This window comes from Anastrepha obliqua, chromosome 4, assembly GCF_027943255.1.
Source record: "Anastrepha obliqua isolate idAnaObli1 chromosome 4, idAnaObli1_1.0, whole genome shotgun sequence".
NCBI classification, from domain to species: Eukaryota; Metazoa; Arthropoda; class Insecta; order Diptera; family Tephritidae; genus Anastrepha; species Anastrepha obliqua.
This window is the reverse complement of record NC_072895.1, coordinates 119670737-119694271: the sequence shown is the minus strand read 5'-3', so window position 1 is coordinate 119694271 and position 23535 is coordinate 119670737.

Here is a 23535-nt window from a genome sequence, read left to right as displayed (position 1 = left end):
TTGTACAAAATTAATGATCTAAAAGGCGAGCTGGTTTGTGCGAAAGCACAACTAGCTAAAATTCAAAATGGTCACAAAATTAGTGAAACGAAGAAGGCTGTAAAAGCAAGCAACAGAATTAAAAGAATAACAAAAAAAAGGCTTATATTATGGCATGTTTCTTTTCTAAAGCGAATTGCTAAAAATTTAATAATATAATAATTGTTTCGCCATTATAATGTAATAACTTTTGTTTTGAATGAATTTTTGAATTTTTCTTTAATTGAAGTATGTCCAATATATATACCATTGTTTCTATAAAATCAGAATTCCATTATTCATAAAATAAATGTGCTATTCAGGTAAGCGTGCTTATCAGGTTATCTGCTTATTGGGTTATATTTTTACAGCATTTTGATCGAAAATAATTTTGATTCCAGAATTTTGATATACAGAATTTCAGTTCTCCATCATTTTGATCATACAGAATTTTAAATACAGAATATTGAACCAAAAGAATTTATGCTGGACAGAATTTGTTTTTTGATTTTTACAGAATTTTCATCCAAAAGAATTTTGAAAAGCAGAATTTAGTACCTCTCCCGACTTGGACATATGACTACGGCACGCAAATCAGACATTACACGAGTGAGTAGAGAGCTCCGAATGAGCCAATATCAAAAAACCACGTCGTATTGAGAATGGCAGCTCAGACCACTTTTTCAGCGTTTTTCTCAGCTTTCGCTAATCTAAGTAGGCGCATTTTTTCGTAAGCTATATTCTTTACTCTTATCCATAGAGTCAGTAAGGGGCCATTGAGGCTTTAAGAGGAATATGCAATATTATAAACCTATTATTTCTCCGTTTTCCCTTTGCGCACTTCTTTGCGAATGTCTCCTGTTAGGTCTTAAGTTTATATATTGGGCATTTACGGCTGAGTGCTTATATCTCCTAGCCTACTCGATTTGAATACAATCCCATCTAAGTTTAGGCAGATGTAACTATACAATCTTCCTTTGTGATCTGTGGAGGAGAACCGTAATGACTCTGCAATCTACAGGACGAAGGTCTTCTTAAGACCTTTTTAAGTTATTGTGCTACTAAATGTTTTCATAACTGGGTACTGTGTTAGTGCACCTAGTGGATTTAAGTTGAAGAAGTGGTGTAATCGATGTCCACAGTATGGAGAAAATTTTGCATGAGTATTTCATATAAGTATTTTTATACCAGAAATACCCTCGGAGGTTTGTCATTACTTGCCGAGGGCGACCGCTATTAGAAAAAAACTTGTTCTATCATTTTGCTGTGTCATGCGTGGATATTCAAGCCTATGCACTCTCGAATGGTATCACGCACCAACCCTTTTGGCTATGGCGCCCGCCTCAAATGTCACAATTTCGAGGATATTCATTTATCAAAATTTTTTTAAGAAAAGTCTTAGACTAAGCTTAGCTTAGTTGGTGTACTCTTTAATTAATACTTCGCTCGGTAGCGCTCGGTTTTCTAAGTGAAGGAGATAATCTGCATGTGTTCGGATTAGTCTTGTTTTAGTCGCTTCACTGTGCTCGTATGTTTGGACGCCGTACCCTCTATGCTCCACAAGTATCTAGTTTCTTCCACCTATTTTTAGTTGCTTCACTGTCCTTCTATCAAACTTAGAAGCGCTTGTGTGCCTTCGCTTCTTTTCCTCCCGCATTCGTCTGATTCTTCATTTCCCAGAATACCACCCAGCATAAGTAGATCGGCGATGTAAAATAAATTATTGCTACTCCGTGAAGTTCATAACAATATTCACCACACGCAGTCTTGGCTGATATATTTTCAATTTTTTTGCAAAGCAATCAAGTCTTAATTGAAACAACACCCATCTTTTGGGTGGTTCGCCAAAAAAATCTCAAAAATGTCCCCACAACAGCTTCAATGGTGGCGTTCAGTGATTATTGCCTCTTAACGAATACTCTCCACTTCTGCTTCGACGCACTGCGCTGTCTTGGCTTTCATTGCATCAATGTACTTACATACATACAAATTCATATTAAGTGATTGCTCGCGCACTTAAAAATGTAATCGATACGCTTGTCTGCCGCGCATATTAATGATATTGCCTTCCTGCCACCAATACGCAGCACAACACATCACACATACAGGCCGCGACAAATGATAGCGCATCCATATGTTAACCAGTTTTGACTACTTTTCCTTTTCCTTTTTTAATTACTATTAATGTTTTTTATATAAAACTATAGTTGATTGTTTAGTAAAAATCATAGATGCTTTCCATTTCAATTCAGCCGGGCTCTGTAGTCAAAATAATGAGACACGTATTTTTTTGTTCGCCCGAAAAAAAAATTTTTCAAGAGTTATCGGCAATTTTGTTTTTCGGCTCAAAATCGATTTTTTTTAAATATATTATATAAGAAAATTTTATTTTTTAATGTTCATAACTTAGTCAAAAATGAACCGATTTTAATGATTCTGGATTCAAAATGATCGTGATTACTTACACGAACGACTTCGTGTAGAAACAATTGCAAAAAAGTAGTTGAACATTTTTTATTTTCCAAAAAACAAAAAGTGCGAAACAGATGGTTTACTCAAAAATTCATTACTCAAAAACAACTCATTTTAGCTACTGGGCATTCAGCTCAATTGAAGTTTGAGGTGTCCTCTTGATTTGAAAAAGTTATAAAAAAAAATACACTTTTTGAAATATTGAACTTCGAAAAAATTTCAATTTTTTTTCTTTTTTGCTAAATAAAAAATTTTCAACTACTTTTTTGCAACTGTTTCTACATGAAATCGCTCGTGTAAGTAATGACGATCATTTTAAACCCAGAATTATTAAAATCGGTTCATTTTTGACTAAGTTATGGGCATTTAAAAAAAAATTCTTATATATAATAATTAAAAAAAATCGATTTTGAGCCGAAAAACAAAATTGCTGATAACTCTTGAAAAAGATTTTTTTCGGGCGAACATTATTTTGACCAGAGAGCAACATTCTTGAGTTACATCAAAATCGGAGAACATGACCCGAATAGCCCGGTTGAATTGAAATGGAAAGCATCCATATAAATCCTAGCGTCAAATTTATATGAAAAATTCAATGCATTTTTCACGACAATCCACAGTTTTTAATTAGTATTTCTAGAAAGATTTTTGGCATGCAGTTTTGTAGTTTATTAAATTTTAGTCTAATAAAGTAAAACTTTGAAGTGAGCCAAAATTTTCTTTGATTAAAAAAAATGTTCCATCGAAGCATTTTTTTCGCATAAAAGAACTGTTCTTTATTCGTTATATGGATCCGCAACACCGTCAGAAAAAAAAATTATAAAAAATCAACGGAATTTTTTGGAAACTCCCAACTCATACTTTATTAGACTAAAACTTAATGAGCTATAAAACTGCACACCGGAAATGTTTCTAGAAATTCTAATTAAAAGCCGGGGAACTGTGATAATTTTTCTATTTTCCCAACAGGATTTATATGGTTTTTGTGCAATCAACTATATTTTGATACAAAAATAATATATTAAATATTAAATAAAGAAAGAAAAAAAGTTTAGAATATTGACGTGCTATTGTTTTGCCGCGTGGTGTATGCAGCAACTGCATTTCGGCACAAAAAGATTTTTAATTTGTTGTCTCAGTGCTGGCTGTTACTGGCGCTGTTGGTTGCTTTGAAGAAAGTTGCCGCATTGCTGACACTTTTAAGCATTTTTAAGTTGCACGCAAAAAATGAGCGCGTAAATATATTATCTTTACATGAGTAAATAAATAATAAATGAAAAATATTTATAGTTGGTGCGAGCTGCTGTTACTGCCACCATCGCCATCATCAGCCATCAGCATCACATGCGCAACGTCGTCGTCGTCATCTTGCAAACAGATTGCTCTTGCAACATGGGCGGCAGTATCGGCTTCGATTGGGTGGCCTCCTTCCGAAGTGCTGCACTTAAGTGAATTCCGCATAATTGCATGTGTATTGCATGCCACTATATTGCTGCGGTACGCATCAGCAATTTGCATTCGTTTCAGCCGTTGGCAGCCGCAGTGGCAGTAGGAATGCGTGGCTACAAAGAGGAAATACGAGGGCGAACTACTACAAATGCGCGTAAATTTGTCGCCTAGCCGTGCTCGTCGACTGCTGGCAATATGCTGCATGTACACACATACATATACACATATACACGCATGTGCGCTTGTGCCACTGCAGTTGCTACTGTTGCCCCCGAATTTTACTATTTTTGTCCTTGTTACCGCTGTTGTTGTGGTTGGTAACCGTATTACTGTACAATTTCGCAGTTCCATCTTGCCAGCTGTGTGTTGTTATTGCAATAGTAACTACTCGCGTTGCGTACTTGCATGTTGTGATGATTTGTACGCCTTAGAAAGTCGCGCGGATTACCATTTTTGGTAGCAACTAACTGTTGCTACTGTTGTTGCGCTGTTCTCCGATTGTTGTTATGTGTTGTCGCTGCTGTTTGTTGAGCGGAGTTCTTGCTGTTTCTTTGTTTTTGTTTTGCATGTTGTAAAGCACCACCCATGCGTTGTCAGATACTAAATTTTCGCACAAACGATGTGACAACTTGCGCAGACAAGTGGGTGGCTAATACAGGGTAATCCAAGGGAAAAAGTGAAAGGGTTAGGAAAAGCACGGTTCAGATGGGTCTTAAATTGAAGCAGATTTCCGTACCTCCAACCCCAAATGTTCTTAAACCAAATTGTTTCTATGAAGAATCCATTCAGCTCCTCCAACGAATCTCTACCTAAACTGACCAAGTCATCGAAGAAATGGTCCACCAGAAATCTATGGTTCTAAAGGGATTTGCTTTCACAATTTTACATTAAGAGCGGGTAAGTTATTTACCCTTTTTTCAATTTTTTTATTTATAAATGCACAATACCTTAAAAATAAAATCACGCTTTCAAGTCGACCGGAGCAAAATTGTCAAAGTTATGGGTGTTTGAGCTATTTGAGCGTTCATTGCTCTCCGCCAAATTTCTGTACCTGACTTCCTCCGAAACTTACATAGGTATCTCTGGGACCTTTTTTGGTTTTTTTCCATAATAATAATTAATAATGATTTTTTTCCATAATAGTCTTACAGTAAAAAATTAGCCAGTTAGCGAAGATCTATTTCTCGGCTTCCAAACCCTATTACAAATTTATGAATCGGAAAAAAATCCTTGCAGGTATCCATCGAGAAACTTCTGCTTTAACAATTGCATTTAATTTTTTTCTATTTCAGATGATTATGTTGCGAGTTGTGATGGACAATTCAATGTCACTTTTCCGAGACGCCTCTGGTTACTCACTGTAGCTCGTTGAACTCTCAATATTTTTGATATGATTGTATCTTCAAAAAAAATCTTAAAATAATTAATTTTTTACCGAATTAACCTCACCACACCTTAAATCAGCCAGATCCGCAGCCATCTCAACTTAGTCGGGCGGTGTGGACTACCTATGGAGACTTGATATCATCTCTTTTGAAGCAAACGATAGCTGTGAGATTTCCTTGGCATATCTGAACTGAGTTCCCGACAAGTGAAAAAACATTTCCTACGAAATCACACCCTTTCTTCCACGTACTGTGTCTGGCTCCCGCGAACTTGTAACTGGTAATGTGGGCATAATCGCAGTGTAGCAACATGTAAAATGATAAGCGACCTCAACAAATAAAACAAGCTGTGTAGCAAATGTGAGTTAGGAACTTCTAACTGCCAACGCACGCAATATTCAATTAATTCAGCGAGCTTGCAACATGAAGCGCAAACAACAGCAACAAGAAGAATAAAAGTCGCGCTGATAACAGGAGGACAGCGCGTTAAAGTAATAGAATCCATAAGCAAAACGAATGGAGAAATATAGGTATACGAGGGTTGCTGCATAAGTTTCGAGATATGGCAACAGCACTATGGCTGATACTGGCAGCCTAAAGTTTAATATTTTAATGACAACTTTACTTGAGAAGTTTTATCGAACGAATGTAATTTGTGTTGTTTACAGTTACTTTAAACATTCATCTTGGTATAAAAATTAAATTACTTATAAATCGCAAATATTTTCTGGTACTTGAAATATCCAATTTTGTTGAAAGTAAGTCGACTTTCAACCGTTCAACTCACTTCTACTTTTGATAGAAGCGCCATTTTGGGTAATCGCTGGTTTTCCGCACTCAATCATCGTCGCGCATTGATGCAGAATAAATTTCGTGAAACTCAGGAAAAATGGTATGTTTTTCAGAAAAAATCGCTGCTGTGCGTGAAATTATGTTGCAAGATCCCCATGTAACAGTAGATATGAGTCGTAAAAAATGTGGTCTTCGAAAAAATTTGTTCTTATAGGATACCACAGAATTTGACAATCGTCCAAAAAAATCGATTGATGCAAATAAATGCAGACTAAATTCAATCGTAGTGTAGCAAAAGGCATCTTTAAGATCATGGCAGGTGGTCAAGAAGCGATTAATTGAAGAATATGAGTCAAAAACTAAGCGTCAATCTCCTGTACAAGTCTTTCAAGGCGAGTCAAATTCAAAAATTTTACGATGTTCGCGCAAGGAACATTTCATCGTTAGTGGCCACTTGTCTTTTTCAGAATAACTGGGCATGACGCTAGCGTGTCATTAGAGCAACATAGAACAGAATTTTACACCACTAGTTGTTTACTGGAAGTGTTCGGAAATATAAGCGAAACTACATAGTCCCAGAAGACGAGTCATTCTCCAGTACGAAAATGTAGGCTTTTGTTACAGCTTAAATATTCCTCATATATTTTCGGCCAATGCTGCTGAGCAGATTACTTTGGAGAGATAAATCCAGGTGTCCTGGTAATATAAAAAAGACTGTTGCCAGTGTTGGGCTCAAGCAGGTGAAATTTTGAACATTCAAAACATAGAACTCATGAGTAGCCGCCATATAGCCATGATTTGGCCGTAGATAGAAAATAAATTGAGAAGTCTACGTTTTTCGACAACTTAAAGAGTAAGACGATTGTCAAGGTATTCAAAAACTCGATTTTTTTTTTGCTTAATTTTAAATAATCTATTCTTAGGAATAATTTAAGTTGTTTCCGATACAAATATATACATTTTAGAAGAGTTATGACTATTAGAATACACCGACGAATATAGAGTGCTTAGTGCTATGGAGTGCACATGTCTCGAAATGACATTTTTCAGTTTTCTGCCGTTTGACCGTAAAAATTTGCACTCAAATTCTTAAATACTATGCATACTGCATAGAGCACACAATTTATAAAAAAAAATTATAGTTTTCTAAAAACTAAAAAAAAAAAATGTTGTACATTTTTTAAAAATTTGTTAAAATGTTTTAATAAAAAATTTGTTTAAAAAATTAGTTAAAAAAATTTATACAAATTTAAAAAAATAATTTCTAAAAAAGGTAGTTAAAGAAAAAAATTTTTTTTTTTTAAGTTTGTAAAAAAGGTTTAGACATTTTTCATATATCACTAAACAAAAAAATTAGTAAAAAAATGTAAAAAAGTTTATATAAATTTAGTAAGTTAGTTAACTATTTTTTTAGAAAAATTTGTTTCTTTATTTATTTTCTTTAGAATTTTTTTTTTAATTTTTATAACTTTTTTAAACTAACTAAAAAAACAAATTTGAATTTAGTTAGTAATTATTTTTCTTAGAAAAAAAAAATTTATATGTGCGTCAAATTAATAAAATATAGCTTAAAAAAACTAAAAAACACGCTTTTATTGCTAATCGAACTAAAAAGTAGAAAATAAATTTTAATGACAAAGGAACCTATAATGAAGTAATAGCAAATCGAAGGATCAGTCATAGTCAACTACCTCAGAACAGAATTATAACAAAAATTAAGATACAAATAGAGTAATTCAAATTAGAGTTAAAAGCGTGGGATGCATTTTGCTTCACTTTCATAACCCTCTGTACATAGGTAGCTGCCAATAGAATGATTGTAATATTTACTATATCAAGCATCCCACGCTTTTAACTCTTATTTGAATTACTCTATTTGTATCTTAATTTTTGTTATAATTCTGTTCTGAGGTAGTTGACTACGACTGATCCTTCGATTTGCTATTACTTCATTATAGGTTCCTTTGTCATTAAAATTTATTTTCTACTTTTTAGTTCGATTAGCAATAAAAGCGTGTTTTTTAGTTTTTTTAAGCTATATTTTATTTTCTACTTTTTAGTTCGATTAGCAATAAAAGCGTGTTTTTTAGTTTTTTTAAGCTATATTTTATTTTCTACTTTTTAGTTCGATTAGCAATAAAAGCGTGTTTTTTAGTTTTTTTTTAACTATTTTTTATTTTTAGTATATGTAGGTGCTTACGAGTAATATACAATACTATTACACAACCGCAGACTAAATACTAACCTCAATGGTGGTGTGGAAACTAAAAATTCCTAATTTTTGTTTAAAAAAATACCCAATTCATGTTTCTACCGGTATGGCAATATTGGCAAATGTTATAAAAAATGCACATTTTTCAGCGCTCTCACGAGAAAAAGAGTTTCTCATCTAGTCATCTATGTTGTGTGTTTCGAGTCGATCAGATTTTTAGAAGCCAGTGAAAATTAAGCTCAAAGATTCCGTTACGGTTGTTCATACATACAACCCGAGCTAATAAAAGTGTGTTAAAAAAATAAAATATTAATCCTGGCAATCCTAATAAGGATAATGGAAAATTTATCTCACATGTCTCACACTGCACTCGTTCTTCGTGACTATTTCGCCAAAAATTCCACGCATATCGTTCCGCAACCACCGTATTCGCCTGATTTGGCTCCGTGTGCCTTCTGGCTATTCCCAAAACTCAAGAGACCACGACCGGAAATGGACTATTTGGCATGTTTCGGGGATTGGAAAACTCGTTGGCATAAGTGTATTTCATCGAGAGGGCATTATTTTGAAGGGGATGAAATTGATTTACAAGAATAAATGACGATTTTTCATTTTACAACCAAATTCACCTTACTTTTTGCCCACAGGTAAAAAAAGAAAATATTAATCCTGGCAATCCCAATAAGGATAATGGAAAATTTTTATCAAATTATTGCATTGTCATCGGTCCTTGATAGGTGTACAAAATTTCAAGTCGATCAGATGTTAGAAGCCAGTGAAAATTAAGCTCAAAGATTCCGCTACATACATACATACATACATACATATATACATACATACACACATACATTCATACATACATACATACAACCCGTCCTAATAAAAGTGTGTTAAAAAAGATTCAAAGATTCAAGTTCACCTTACTTTTTGCCCACAGGTAAAAACAGAAAATATTAATCCTGGCAATCCCAATAAGGATAATGGAAAACTTTTATCAAATTATTGCATTGTCATCGGTCCTTGATAGGTGTGCAAAATTTCAAGTCGATCAGATGTTTAGAAGCCAGTGAAAATTAAGCTCAAAGATTCCGTTACATACATACATACATGCATACATACATACATGCATACATACATACATACATACATACATACATACATACATACATACATACATACATACAACCCGACCTAATAAAAGTGTGTTAAAAAAGTACGGCGAGATGATTATTTTAGGTTTCACAAGTTTGATTCAAAGTACGGCTCTTAAAAATTATATGTGAAATATGACATAATTTAAATGTCCCCAGGAGCACGCCTACAGGTAAAAACCGCCAAACAGTCGCTTCATGAGTGCCTAATTGTTGAGAACGTCCAGACATCGATGTTGAAGTTTGTTCAGCTATACTTTGAGCTACACCAGCAATATTCTCAACAGAAAGTGCAGTTTTTAGTCTGCCAGTCCCTTTTTTATCCTCGACAGAATCAGTTTCATGAAATTTGTTCACCAACCTTTGAATTGTCGACTCATTCGGTCGATTATTTCCGCCAAAAAAATCACGAATTTTTGGATACGTTTTTCTTAAAGATTGACCATTTTCATAATAAGTTTCAATAATCTTAGCGCTTTGTCCTATCGTGGACACTTCTACATCTGTCTGCTTGATAAATGTCAAAGTCACTGCTGACATCAAGGCGTCACTATTGAAAGGCTCTTTATAATAGGAGGAATTTTGTATAATAGGAGGAATTTTAAAAAGAAATTTAAGAAGTACACGAGCAACGCAGGATCATAAATTAGAGCTTTCTCGAATTGTTGGAATGGCTGCCAGAACTAATAAGCAATCTAAAGAAAAACGTTCTACAGATCAAAGCTGTTAAAACAAACACGTCCTTATACTTACCTCTTAAACTACACCTTAAAGCCCCACTGCTTTACATACATATAAACTCAGCCCCCTTTCGCCTTACAAACAGTTCCTTTTACCCACAACCAAAATGTACGCCACGCCGTCACCAACGTCCGACGTAAACGCATCATACCGTGCGACAACTGTGAAATATGCCGCTAGGCATTTGCGTTTCTCATAATGCACGCATCGTTGACAGCACAGCAACAGCAAATTCAACAACAACAACAACACGAACAGCTACAGCGCTGAGGTGAAAATAGAACAGGCACACGGTGGAGCCAATGATAGCAACGATGCGTGGTGGCATCGTTGTTGTGTGGCCTGATGCGGCGCTGATTTGCAATTGCATTGTTGTGTGTTTTTCTGTTATTGTTGCAATTGTTGTTGCTATGGCAAGGCATAGTTCTGCTATGCAACTGCAAATGCTGTTTGTAGCTGTTGGTGAAAATGTGGCATACAACGAAACGCCCTTTCCATTTGGCAATGAAGCATATGTGGCGCGTCGCAGGCAACTAAAGTGGCGGTAATGTTGAAAAAGGGGGGAAAGCGGGTAAGCATTGGCATTGCTGCTACCACTGCTGTTTGTTGGCTGTAGCTGTAGTGCGATGATTGCGAATTTGAGATTTGTTTATGTTGTCAGCTCCTCCGCAAATTTCGTTAGCTGCCAACATAAACACACATACAGCTGAGTTCGAAATAATAGGAGCGCAAAGGCAAGACCAAATTTTTAATTATTTGTTGTGTACTTAATACTTTTTCTTGTGTTTTTATAAAAGTATAGTGCGTTCTACAACAAAAACTGTGTAACTCGAAGCTCTAAACTTCGCACAAAATTCACAAAAATTTAATAAATTTAGACAAATTGTCTACAAAATATTCAAGTTTTTAATCAGAATGCTTAGACAATTTCTGGTTATGCACTCTTTCAGCTTATTAAATTTTAGTATAATAAAGTTAGTTTGAAGTAACTCAAAAATTGCGTTGATTTTTAATAATTTTCTTTGCTGAGGTGCTGAGAATTTTTCAGCGAAAAAAAATTGTCAAAAATCAACAAGAATATTGAGTCAGCTGAAATTTGCATTTTATTGTACTAATATTTAATGGGCTATAAAACTGCATACTCAGAATTTTTCTGTTAAATTTTTTACTAAAAGTTTGAAATTTTTATAATATTTTTTCTAATTTGTTAAATTTTTGTAAATTTTCCGCAAAGTTTAAAGCTTCGAATTATATTGTCTTTGTTTGCATAACATGCACATATAGCTGTAGCTGTAGTTATTCTTGTTAGCTACAGCAAACACTCCGTTGGAGGCGGAGGAGTTGCATGTGTACGAGTACGGCTAGAAAGTCTGCGGTGTTTTGCGAAATTTTGGGCGGTTGAGACAATTGTTTGTTGTTGCTGCTACTGTTTTTGCCCCCTTGGTGCTATTGCAACAGTTTTCCTGCTACTATATTGCCAGTATGTTTTACTTCAACCACAGACGTTGTTTTAGTAAGATCCTTGCTGCTGTTGCTGCCCACGCAACACAAAATACACAAAAAACCAGCGCGCAGAGAGCAGAAGAGGCACACATTGTTGTTGTTGCCACACTCGAAATCAAATCAAAAGGCGAAATTCACGCTAAAATGCACCAATTTGCTACCTGCAATTTTTACTTCATTTCCATCGCATTGCTGCTGCGATGTTGCACGCATTTTCTGTCAGTTGGCTTGTAGCAAGTAACAGCAACTTTACCGCTTACGCTCGTATGCTGATCTTTAACCATTAAAACAAGCCTACCGCTCGTCTTTCCATTGCCCACATGCAAGCGGTTGCTTGTTGTAGTTGTGTTTGTTGCCACAATTTTACTGTAGTTTGCTGTTACAACTGCCTTCTGTTGACTGGCTGTTGCTTAGCAGATGGAATCTTTCTTCGCCTGCGTTTATTTATCTTTTTCTCCATTCGACTGTGATTTGCAATTGTAATTCATAAATTTACAATCGCTACAATTTTCAACAATGTTGCTGCTCACTGCATAACTAGGCATATTTTGTTGCTATAGTTTGTTAGTGGCTGGAGTTGCTGTCATCACAGCGCTGATTTAAGCCTCTTGTCGCACACACGCACGCATGCGTTGTAGGCCTAGGCTGTGGTGTAGATCCTACGCTTTTTAGTGCTACCGATCGATGTTTGTTGTTGCCCCAGATGCTGTTCGATGAGTTTTTTTAAGCGGTGTTGTTGGTTTTGCTGAACTGTTGCATTTATGCAGTTGTTATGCGTTAAATAATTGCATTTTGATTGGCGATACAACTAAGTGATTGCCTCGCTTGTTTCGTCTTGTCCGATTCGACCCACTGACTCGCGAATGTTTAGGTCAAAACGGGAAAAGAAGACGAATGAAATTTTTTTGAAATTATTTTATAAAGGTTAATATGACAGTTGGATGTAGTTTAAAGTATTTTTTGCAAAACAAAAATCAGTTAGAAAATGGATTTAGTAGAAGCTCGTCATCATCATCATTTGCTCTCAATAAAGGAGAGACAAATTTGGACAATCCACTCCAACGTTTACACCTCCTTTTTCCCCTTTTGTTAAATTATTATCCTCAACTATTCATCAACTAAAGAAACGAAATGAAATAAAATGCACATAAATTCAATTCAAGTGGTCGTAAAAAATGGGGGACATTAAAATTCCATGCAAAATTAATTGCTTCATAATAGCGTGCTGAAAAGGAATTGCTACAATAACAATTGGCCTTCATTGTGCGATAATAGCAATTTTTTAATGAAAATTATAAAATTAAACAAACATAAAACATACAAGTATATAAATATATTGCAGTTAAAAAAAATCAACATGCCACAGCAGTAGCAACAAATTATCGCCAGCAATTAAAAGCGATCAACATAATTTAATTTTTGTTAAAGTGCCTGATATACAATACAGTTGCAATTAACGCTTTGTGCAATCGCAAAATGCAAATAAAATACACACAAACATACAAAAATCCACATAAATTTACTTTTTTTCAGGCTTCGTACAACAACCATAAAAAGTTACATTAAAAGCAACAAAAATGCAAATGTAATGATAAAAATCTTTCTTTTCGCACATTTAAATGGCAGTCGAAACTATTGCCCGCGAGTCAAGCGAAAATAGATTCGGTTACAGTGGCAACATCAACATGTTTGTGGCAATTTTTGCGCGATAACAGCACCAAACAATACAAAGATATCAAAAATTAAAAATCACACATTAAAAAGGGAGAATGAAAACAATAAAATTGTAACAAATACGGTAATTTTGCGCCATGTGTTGCCACACATCCCTGCAGGGAAAAGCCAAATTAGGATGTGAACATTTTAGTTATACTCGTATATATGTACATACTTGGCGCGTACACCCTTTCTCGGTGTTTGGCCGAACTCCTCCTCTTATCTATGGCGTGCGTCTTGACGTGGTTCCACAAATGGAGGGATCTACAATTTCAAGCCGACTCCAAACGGCAGATATTTTTATGAGGAGCTTTTTCATGGCAGAAATACACTCGGAGGTGTGATATTGCCTGCCGAGGGGCAGCCGCTTTGGGTTTTTCACTGAGATTCGCACTTTCGTTCTCTCTGAATTCCGAATGGTAGTTACGCACCAACCCATTCGGCTACGACGACCGCCTTAGTTCAGTTACTGTTTTTTAATAGAATAAATCTTACTTGTTCGACATTGACTAAAGAAGTACAAGCACAAAAATGACCAATTTGACTGCAAATTGGTTGATTTTTTCTCAGATAAGGAAGTTTAAGACTCGTCTATAGATGCACCAATGCATCGTGATGATTGGACGATTTTAGTTTGCCAAGGTGGTACGACGAGGTCCAACTCTACAATAGACTTAATGCAGATTAAGGAAACATACTTTCGGAAAACCATACAAAGACGGTGTGTATTATTTTTCATCACAAAACAAAACAAAAAAATAAAATTCAGAGTGCAAAGTATTAATTTTACCTTAAACAGATTTCTCTCTTGCAGGGATTTCTTTCAGCATTCTATCACCGAAAATTTTTAAAACGTGCTAATAACCGATATTTCAATGGAGTGCAATATTAACTAGCCCCACAAAATCCTTCACAAAGCAGTCGATCACCTTAAGGGTAGCCATGAAATGCTGTGCACCTCTTAAGTAATTTGGCTGAGAAAGTAACATGGATTTCGAGAAGAATTGTAGAACCAACGAACTAGCGAGACTCGGTACTCTTCTTTTCTAATGAGAATATTGAAAATGATGTGGGTAAATATGATAAGCAGCAAGTGTAATGTGCTTGAATCTCCCGCCATTGAATTTCCAAACTCATAGCGAAGGTCACCGGTCAATGGATGAAACTTGTACTTCCGTACAATTGCCATTGTTGAAGCTGTAGGGATCCTGCAGAGAAAGAGACTGTTGTTGTTTCTTGCCAATGCCGGAGTTTCTCGGCTAGGCACTTCAGGTTCCTTAGTGTGCCTTTTGGGAATAGCCTGAGGCAGTTCTTCAGCCTATACCTCTTTTCTCTCCTCGACTACATAAACAGCACGGGATGGCTCTTGATGGGGTTTCTTCCTTTAAGTTTTATAACCTTTTGCAAGTAGTGGCCTACACTAGCTACCTATCAACCACTGGAGCAGTAACTCACTTATTCTTGAAAAACTTTTAAGAAAACGAATGAAGGATGAATTAACGAACCCACCTACAGAATCACTCGACAGTTGCGGCAGGCTCTCAATGTTAAGCGCACGCTATCCCTCTCTGATATAACCAGGTTCTGCCTCACGCTCAGAGGCTAGGCACGCGGAAGGAAGAGACGACCTCGCACCTTTTGTGCCACTTTCTAGCGTTATCCCACTTTAGGTAGACAAGGTTTTAATGAGTTGGAAGATTCAGCCGGGAAGAAATCAGGGATCCGCTAAAATTTTTGAAAACTTCACATTGGTTTTAACAGACTTTTCGGATAAGTTTCCCATGTAGTGTCATAATGAGCTATAAGCCTGAGTGCATTTCATAGTAGGCAGATGCTGCAACCTAGCCTAACCTGCACTGGACTCACGGAAAAAGAGATCAAGGAAAAATCAAATTTATATGCGGTTTTTTGGGGTCATGAACTTTTACATAATACCAGGATAACTGTATATGTCTTTTAAAATCTTTAATAAGCATTGCCAATGCCAATTCCGATGGAAATGAAATAAAAAACAATCACTTCAGTTGAACAAAAAGCGGGTTCCCCAATAAAAGCAGATACAATTTCGCAGCAACTGGACATATGAAATTGGAAACCGAAATTTAAAGAGCCTCTATGTTATTTATGTTCCTAAAGTGAATACTTTAAAGTTGATTTATTTAAAAGCTAATTTCTTATTTTTCATTGTTTTATTTTAATTTTCTCAAAGAATTGTTTTTTTGTTTTTTTTTAGGATTATTTATAGTGTAGGCTGGGTTTGGCCACATTATGATACCGCTAGTTTCGACTCAAGTTGCTCTATCATTTTGTCTCTTGGGTGAAGGATAAAATATTGTCAGTGGCTGCCGATCCCAATTCTGCTACATATCTAAAGAAGTAAAAGTTTAGACACATACATCACGCGGGAGTGTTCAACGCACTCCACCTCCTTCACGTTCCAGCAGTTGTGTTATAAGTCATTTGAGGGAAACTCCATACGCTCCCCATGTGTTCCCATTAGATAGTGCTCGATGATAATACTAACCACCGTACTTATGGTAGGTCTGCCCAGACCATTTTGTGCTCATTCTTTCTAGGCTAAACTTGCCTAGATTTTGTGTAAGTTTGAATTAATTTTTGAACGTTTAACCAATTATTGAAGCTGAAAGAAATTTCATTTAGTTTTAAGGGGAAATATACACCTAGAAGGTCGTGAAAAATCAATTTTTTTTTTTTTGCATTTTCTTAAAGTTTGAGGGCTCTAGAATATCTAGTGAAAAGGACAAGGTAATATTTCGATAAATAAGCTAGTTACAGCCGAGAACGTGAAACTTGATTTTATGGGCCGGAGCTGACAGGCAAATTTCAAACGTGTTTTTCTCAAAACCACGTTTTTCAAGTTGGTACCCAAAATTTCTCGAAAAGTAATAAACCGATTGCCTTGAGGCTTTTTGTGGGTATTCTATACAACATTATCTAGTAGATGTCATAGGATTTTTTTTTTCCGTTACATAGTTTTTGTTCTATAGGCAAAATAAGAACTCATTTTTAGCCCAATAATCAATACTTATGTTCAAACGTCCGCCATTTTGTTAAAAATCGATATTTTCAAAATCGGCTACGACAAAGACTAGATTTTAGTATCTGGTTTAAAAATCTTTTTGGTTTTCTTATTTCAGATGATTTTTGGAGAAACGCCATTGGGTACCGCGGAGGCTGATTTTTTCAAGGACTTCCAAGGATTCTACATTATCCTTTACAATTCTTATTATTTTAAGCTAAAACAAATTTAACACATTTTTGAATATATGTACTTTTAGATAAATAAAACCCCAATCATACATTTTAAATAGTTTCCTTTGAAAAAAATTCATAAAAATGACCTTTTTTCCGGCTTTTAGGTGTATATCTCCCCTTAAGTAAAAACAAATTCTGTGTACACTTTTAATATGAAATAGAATGAATGTGGAATGAAAGTTTATTTTTATATTTGGACTAGTCTAAAGCTGGTTATTTAACTAGAATTTTTGTTTGGTTGGTACGAAGCGCTATATATTCTCACAGATTTAAAATTGAGAAATCTGTGCGTCTCCCTAATATGTACCAGCAGTGTCTTCCAGGCGGAAGTACTGGCAATTGGGGAAGCCTGTAGGCAATTAATAGCAGATTTCTCTTTTAAGGGTAATATCGCTATTCTCTCGGATAGCCAAGCTGCAATCCAGGCACTGGGTTCGGCTACAACAACCTCTAAAGTAGGAATAGCCTCACCATCTTGAGTGAAATCCATGAAGTTACCTTAATCTGGGTCCCGGGACTTCGGAACATTGAAGGCAACGAAAAAGCAAATGAACTGGCAAGAGGGGGATCTGCCATGAATAACGCTCTTGCAGAATCAGTATTCACACCATTAGGTGCAGTCAAGAGTACAATTTCCCAAAAATACCTCCGAATCGCGGACTGTAGGTGGAAAGTCCAGACGAAATGCAAAATTAGCAGAACTTTATGGCCCACCTACAACCTCAAGCAATCGTCGGCATTAATAAGAATGAAACGACGGGACGCCTGGAGACTAACGGCAGTCATAACTGGCTTTTGGTCTATCGGAGAACAAGAAGCCAAAATGGGTATCCCTCACAACACATACTGTCACAGTTGTAAACAATCGGAGAAAAGGAGACAATCTTCCATTTCCTCTGTAAATGCCCTTCCCTATGGAAGGACAGAATATTAACCCTGGGCCAGCCGCTGTTCGAGAATCTCGAACAACTGTCTGGCTTAGACGTTAACAACCTAATAAGGTTCCTTAACCGTACAGACTGGATATAGTTATGCTGTAAATAACCGTTAAGCAAGTTAGTAACGAGGATGTGGCAAAAAAATGGCGCGGAAACGCTAGTTGGATTCTGGAAGAATCAGCACTTTAACCAACCAACCAACCAACCAACGAACTGCTATTTTAACTAGTATTTTTCTGATGCATAACCGGACAATTGAAATTCCTTAGGGCATCGTCGTGGTAAAAATACCACGACTAACCTGGAAAAAAGATAGAAAACGAGCTGGTTAAGGTCAAAAGTGAACTGGTTGCATTCTAGTTCACAACTGGTATTTTTCCCTGCAGGCTATGTACGAGTTTAAGCGTATTAGCATGTGCGTATGACCATAGCGTAATTTCATTGCTAACCGCAAATAGCGGCCTGGTAGCAATTACCGTTGGCTGCCATTGAAAATAAATGAATAGTGCGGTTTTGTAGCGTTTGAGTGAAAAATATAAAATACAAATAATACAAATTTTGTGATTTAACATGAGAAAGGCGCTGATTTTATTTCAGTATACCGAACTTTATTAATTTGAGATGGTCGTGCCTCATTTGATAGATTCGCTACCTTGATAAGAAAAAAATGTAATGTATTCTAGCCTGAAAAATTTGAACTGAATAATAGATTGATGGATACCGCTTTGAATTGTGGTAAGGTCAAGCTTCTTTCTCAATTTGAGTTGTGCGCTAAGGGGTTAGGCCGCTGTAATAACGAAAGAAATTAGCAGGTTTTGGACATTTTTTTGGCAGTATAAAAAATTAATAAAAATTCTAATAAAGGCTCTTTGTTGTACTTGGCATGGAGGGTAGGCATAAATTACACTGGTTTGCAAATAATTAATAATTTTTTTACCCAAGAACCAAACTATTGCTCAGAGCACGCTTTATTAAAGAAGAAAAAAAAATATTATCAAGAAACGGAAGTGCGGAATATTGAATGTATGTTGAAATATGTAAGACAGAATAAAATGTTGAATTAATCAAAAAATGAATTATAGATGGCGCAAAAAAACTCAGACGAAATTGCTTCGCACTGTTGTATTTGTGCAACACAAACTATATAATTTCTATGTAAAATCGGTTGCTGAGTTCGAAATTCATATAGTTTTTTTTTCTGTCATGAAGTTTTGAGATATTGCTAAATAACGGTTATGGGTTAGAGAGACAAAGGTAGGTCATAACAATTTCTAATGTCTGAAGAATCCGTAAAACGGTTAAGGCAAGGAACATAGCAAATAGAAGGTAATTAATATGCGCTCACATATATTTTCCTTTACAATTAAATATTAAAAGAAAATGAAAAAAAATTCATAAAAACGATAACAATTAAAAAAAAATTTTTAATTTTCGTTTTCGAAAATACGAAATATTCGAATAAAAAAATATCAAAAGAGCATAAAAAAAATTAAAAAAATTAATAAAAAATAGAAAAATGGAAAAATATTATAAATAAATAAAAAATTGAATTTTTTAAATTAAAAAAAAGAAAAAAATTGTAGTAACAAATTTTATTTTCTAAATTAAAATAAGAAAAAATTTAGTTTAAAAATTAAAAAATTAAAGTATGAAAATGTTCTAATAAATGCATATTTTATAGGGTGAAATATAAAGGAAAACGATTTTCGAAATTCAGAACAATTTAGAATAAGAAAAAATTAACAAACAATTAATATATTAGTAAGAGAAAAAGTCCTCCAATACTCGTAGATGTAACACTTATTCCCATAAGAATAATAAAATAATACCGGTGAATAAAAATTTTCGAATTTCTACATTGCGTGTAAAAAGTGTCATTAGCCTTTTCCGATAGAAATTTTACTATCATTATTCTACAGCAGAATTTCACAAGGATAATTTTTGTAAAAAACTTTAACCCCATAACTGTCCTTCTCTCAGGCTAATTTGTAAGCTTTCAAAAGAAAAAATTCAAAAAGTCCATTTAGATAAGATATTTATATAAGATATTTTAAAAATGTTTATGCCAAAAACGCACTCGAAAGCTTGCCATCGTCTATCGAGCAGCAACAGATAATAAATGAAAAAAATTGAGCAATTTCTTTATGCCCTCTTTGTAACTCGAACACAAAACCCATGTAACTCTCAAATACACGCAGTTAAAGGGGCCGAAAATTTCCAAATTTATTAATTAAAAAAGCAGCTTAAAACTTGTAAAAGTCACATTAAAAAAAAATATATTCGCCAGCAATTCAAAATTTTTGTAATTAGTATGCGCTGATGCGTAAATATGCATGAACTAGAGCTACAACAAAAACATTATATTAGAAATATTGCTACAACAATAAAATAAAGTGCCTGTTGGCCGCCAGTAGTCACCTGCTTTTGTTACAGTTGGCTGTCGACAATTGCATCCAACAACAGACCAAACTCATGCCCACCACATACATATACACATGCATACATACATCCATATGTACATACGCTGAGAAAAATTTGAATGGAATTTAGCAATTTTCAGACAATTGCAATCACGCTATTTTTAAGCTCAGCCTCTAAGTTTAATTTTTAGAAAATTCTGCCTAATATTAAATTTTTGCTTTTACTTTACTTAAATATGAAATTTATTGATATTTTTGCGTTATTTTCTTATTTCGAAAACAGATAGTTTTGAAATTCACACATTGAAAATACCGTTAAATTTTTGTTTGAGTGAGAATAATGCTTCGAAAATTTCAAAAATGTCTTTAGTGTGAAATATTACTAACACAGCTCGGTCGTAAACAGAGCTCCTATATTGAAGCTGTCCCAACCGAGAATTGGGTAGCGAATTTCCAAACTGAGTGTTAATTGTGCACTCACAAAAATTTTAGAATTCGTGTAAAATTCATTGTTAAGCGAACTCATCATTTTCTAATCGTTATAATTTGAATTGTACTGACTTGTACTTCACTACATTTAGCAGCGCCATCTGTCTAATGTGCGCATTTTGCGCCGCTTTGAAGGCCGAGAGAGTTTCATGGATCATTTTCTATTTCTGTATTCTATTTCTGATTTTCTCAATCCTATTTCTCTCGCTTTAATTTGATAGCACTGCCAAGAGTCGCAAGCGATTAAGAACCTTGCTTAGTATGTGCGAAGCACTCACACTTTTATAACTCCATGATCCAATTTTCTGATGGGATAAATTCATAGCGCCACCAACAGCGCTGCTGCCTTAGTGAATGTGCCGCAAATGCTGTAGGCGCTGCGGAAATGTTGCAATTAAATAGATTTCGGCGGTTAGCAAAATAGAAGGCGTACAAAAATATACTCATATGAAAATTTGCTTGTGTGTGTGTGTAAGCATTATCCTTGCAGTCAAACCTACTAGTTCTGAATTACTAAATTACCAAAAAATTTTATAAAAATACAAATTTGAAACATATTTTATTAAGAATTGAAAAATTACATTCTACTCCAATTTATGGCGAAACTATAGTTTTGGATGAGTTGAGAAATCCAAAAAAAAAGAGAAAAAAATTATGAAAATAAAAATTTTAAACATATTTTATTAAGAATTACTAAATTATATTTTACTTCAATTTATGGCCAAAACCACTAGTTTTAGAGGAGTAAGAAAATTAAACAAAAAAATGTATAAAAATAAAAATTGAAGCAAATTTTATTAAGAATTAAAAAGCTTGATTTAACTCTATTAGAGAATTAAATTTACGACGAAAATCACTACTGTTGGATGAGTTGAAAAAATTAAAACTTATAAAAATTAAAATTTCTAGCAAATACTATTAAGAATTAAAAAATGATATTTTACTCCCATTTCTGGCGAAAATGTGCCAGTTTGGATGAGTTAAAAAATTTAAAGTTTGAAATTTATTTTGTTAGGAATAAAGAATCTACTCAAAATTGTCAATTATTGGAAAATTTTCATTACTTAAAATTGTTTTTGTTCTACTTATTGTGAGAAATTTTATTTCTTTTTTCAATACAATTTTGTCTTGTATTTCCTAGTTTGACTATATTTGTAACTTTGCAACTAGTACAAATCTAGTCACCAAACACCGGTTTAGGAACTAGTTTGTTAGTGTTAGTGTCCACTTTTTACGACTGGGATATTATCTATATATTTGTAGCTGCCAACAATCGCCACAATCGTGTGTGTAATTGTGTTAGAAGTAACTTTTGCATCATTGTTGCACAAAAGTTTGTAGTTGTTGTCACAATTGTAGTAAATTTTAAGTTGGTTTGCGCTGCGTTTATGTGCATATTGCCCATTGAAAATATTTTAACAAGTATGTACATATGCATGGATGTAGGTTTACATTCGCGCCCACAAAATGCAATAAAAAATGAAATAAATTCATGTTTTCAATTTCACGCTTGAAAAAATTTACTAATTAGATTTGCATATGATTTACGAAAGTATACAAACCATTTGTTCGCATGAAACATTTGGTGGAATAAGAGGAAAAATGTACAAATGTAACAGCTTGGAGCCAAAGCAGACTCTTCTGCACTTACGGCCCGCATAACCTATAAAAAATTAAGCTTTATTGTTTAAGGCACCTCACAATTTCTGTACAAAATTTGGAGCTTTCATAAATTGTTGGTGGTTTATTGCAAAAAATGGATGCCGTCTACAAATTAAAAAAAGGGTTTTCTTAACAAAAGTATAGTATGAGGATCATTTGTTTGTCTCTTAAATGTTTAGAAGTAACTATTTTGCCGCGATTAGAGAAGTTATTGACATTATTTTCTTAGAGGTAATGCAGAGCACGACTGTAAATGATGCAGAAAACTAGGCAGAATCCCTATGTTTTGTAAGAACTCGGTCACATCAAACCAAACCTAATGAGAATTGCGGAAAATCAGTCAGTGTAATGAATATTTGTTCAATGAAAAGTGGCCTTGATCTCTGGACTTTTTATGTCAGCCAGTTGCCGTAGTTGAGAAGTTCGCCTGGTAATTTGTGAAAGATGGATTATTCGGGCGTTCAAATTGATTACTTAGTCCAAAAATATTACATAAATGCTAATCAACATGAACAACGCTTATAATTATGAAATAGGATCTCTTCAGAATCAACTTTGCCGCAAATTGTACTAGATCAGAGTTTTTGAGTTTTTTACGGAGGGTAAAAATTTCTAAATTTTGGGTGAAAGTGCGAATAGTTTACCAAAAATTTAATATTTATAAAATAGCTTCCAATATAACTTTAGCCCTCAGACGCAACTGGCCTGATCAAAAATCATAAAAACGCAGTTACAGGTTTAAATTGTCCATGGAAAGAATCAACAATGCCAACTGCGGTAGGAGGTAGAGGGTTAAATATTTTATAAAAATTTCGCAATATAATTTATCATAAAAGTCTGAGAATAGAAATTAGATACTTCCTGTTCCAATGCGTTGTCGAGGTTGCTGATTGTGCATGTAAATTCAGATTTTCAAAACCCAAACCCAAATCTAAAATGGCGAAAAAATTGTCAAAGTTCGTTGGATTAGCCAAAAATTCGTCTACGCCACAGCTATAATTTTGAAGTAGTAAGAGACTTTGTTTCATTAGGAACCTTCACTGACACCGTCAGCCTTGAAATCCGAAGAATCAGAGAAAATTGGAGACTCTCTCTCGCTAAACCTTGCCAACTAGAACTAAGTAGGCAATTGAGTAGTACAGTTCTCTCTCGACGAACAAAACTAACACTTTATAAGCCTCTCTTAAAACCCGTCCTACTGTATAGCGCAGAAACATGGACGATGACAAAATCCAATAAGGCGTTCCTTGGAGTGTTTGAAAGGAAGTTTCTGAGGAGGTTTTTTGACTTTTGCACGTTGGCAAGTGTTGC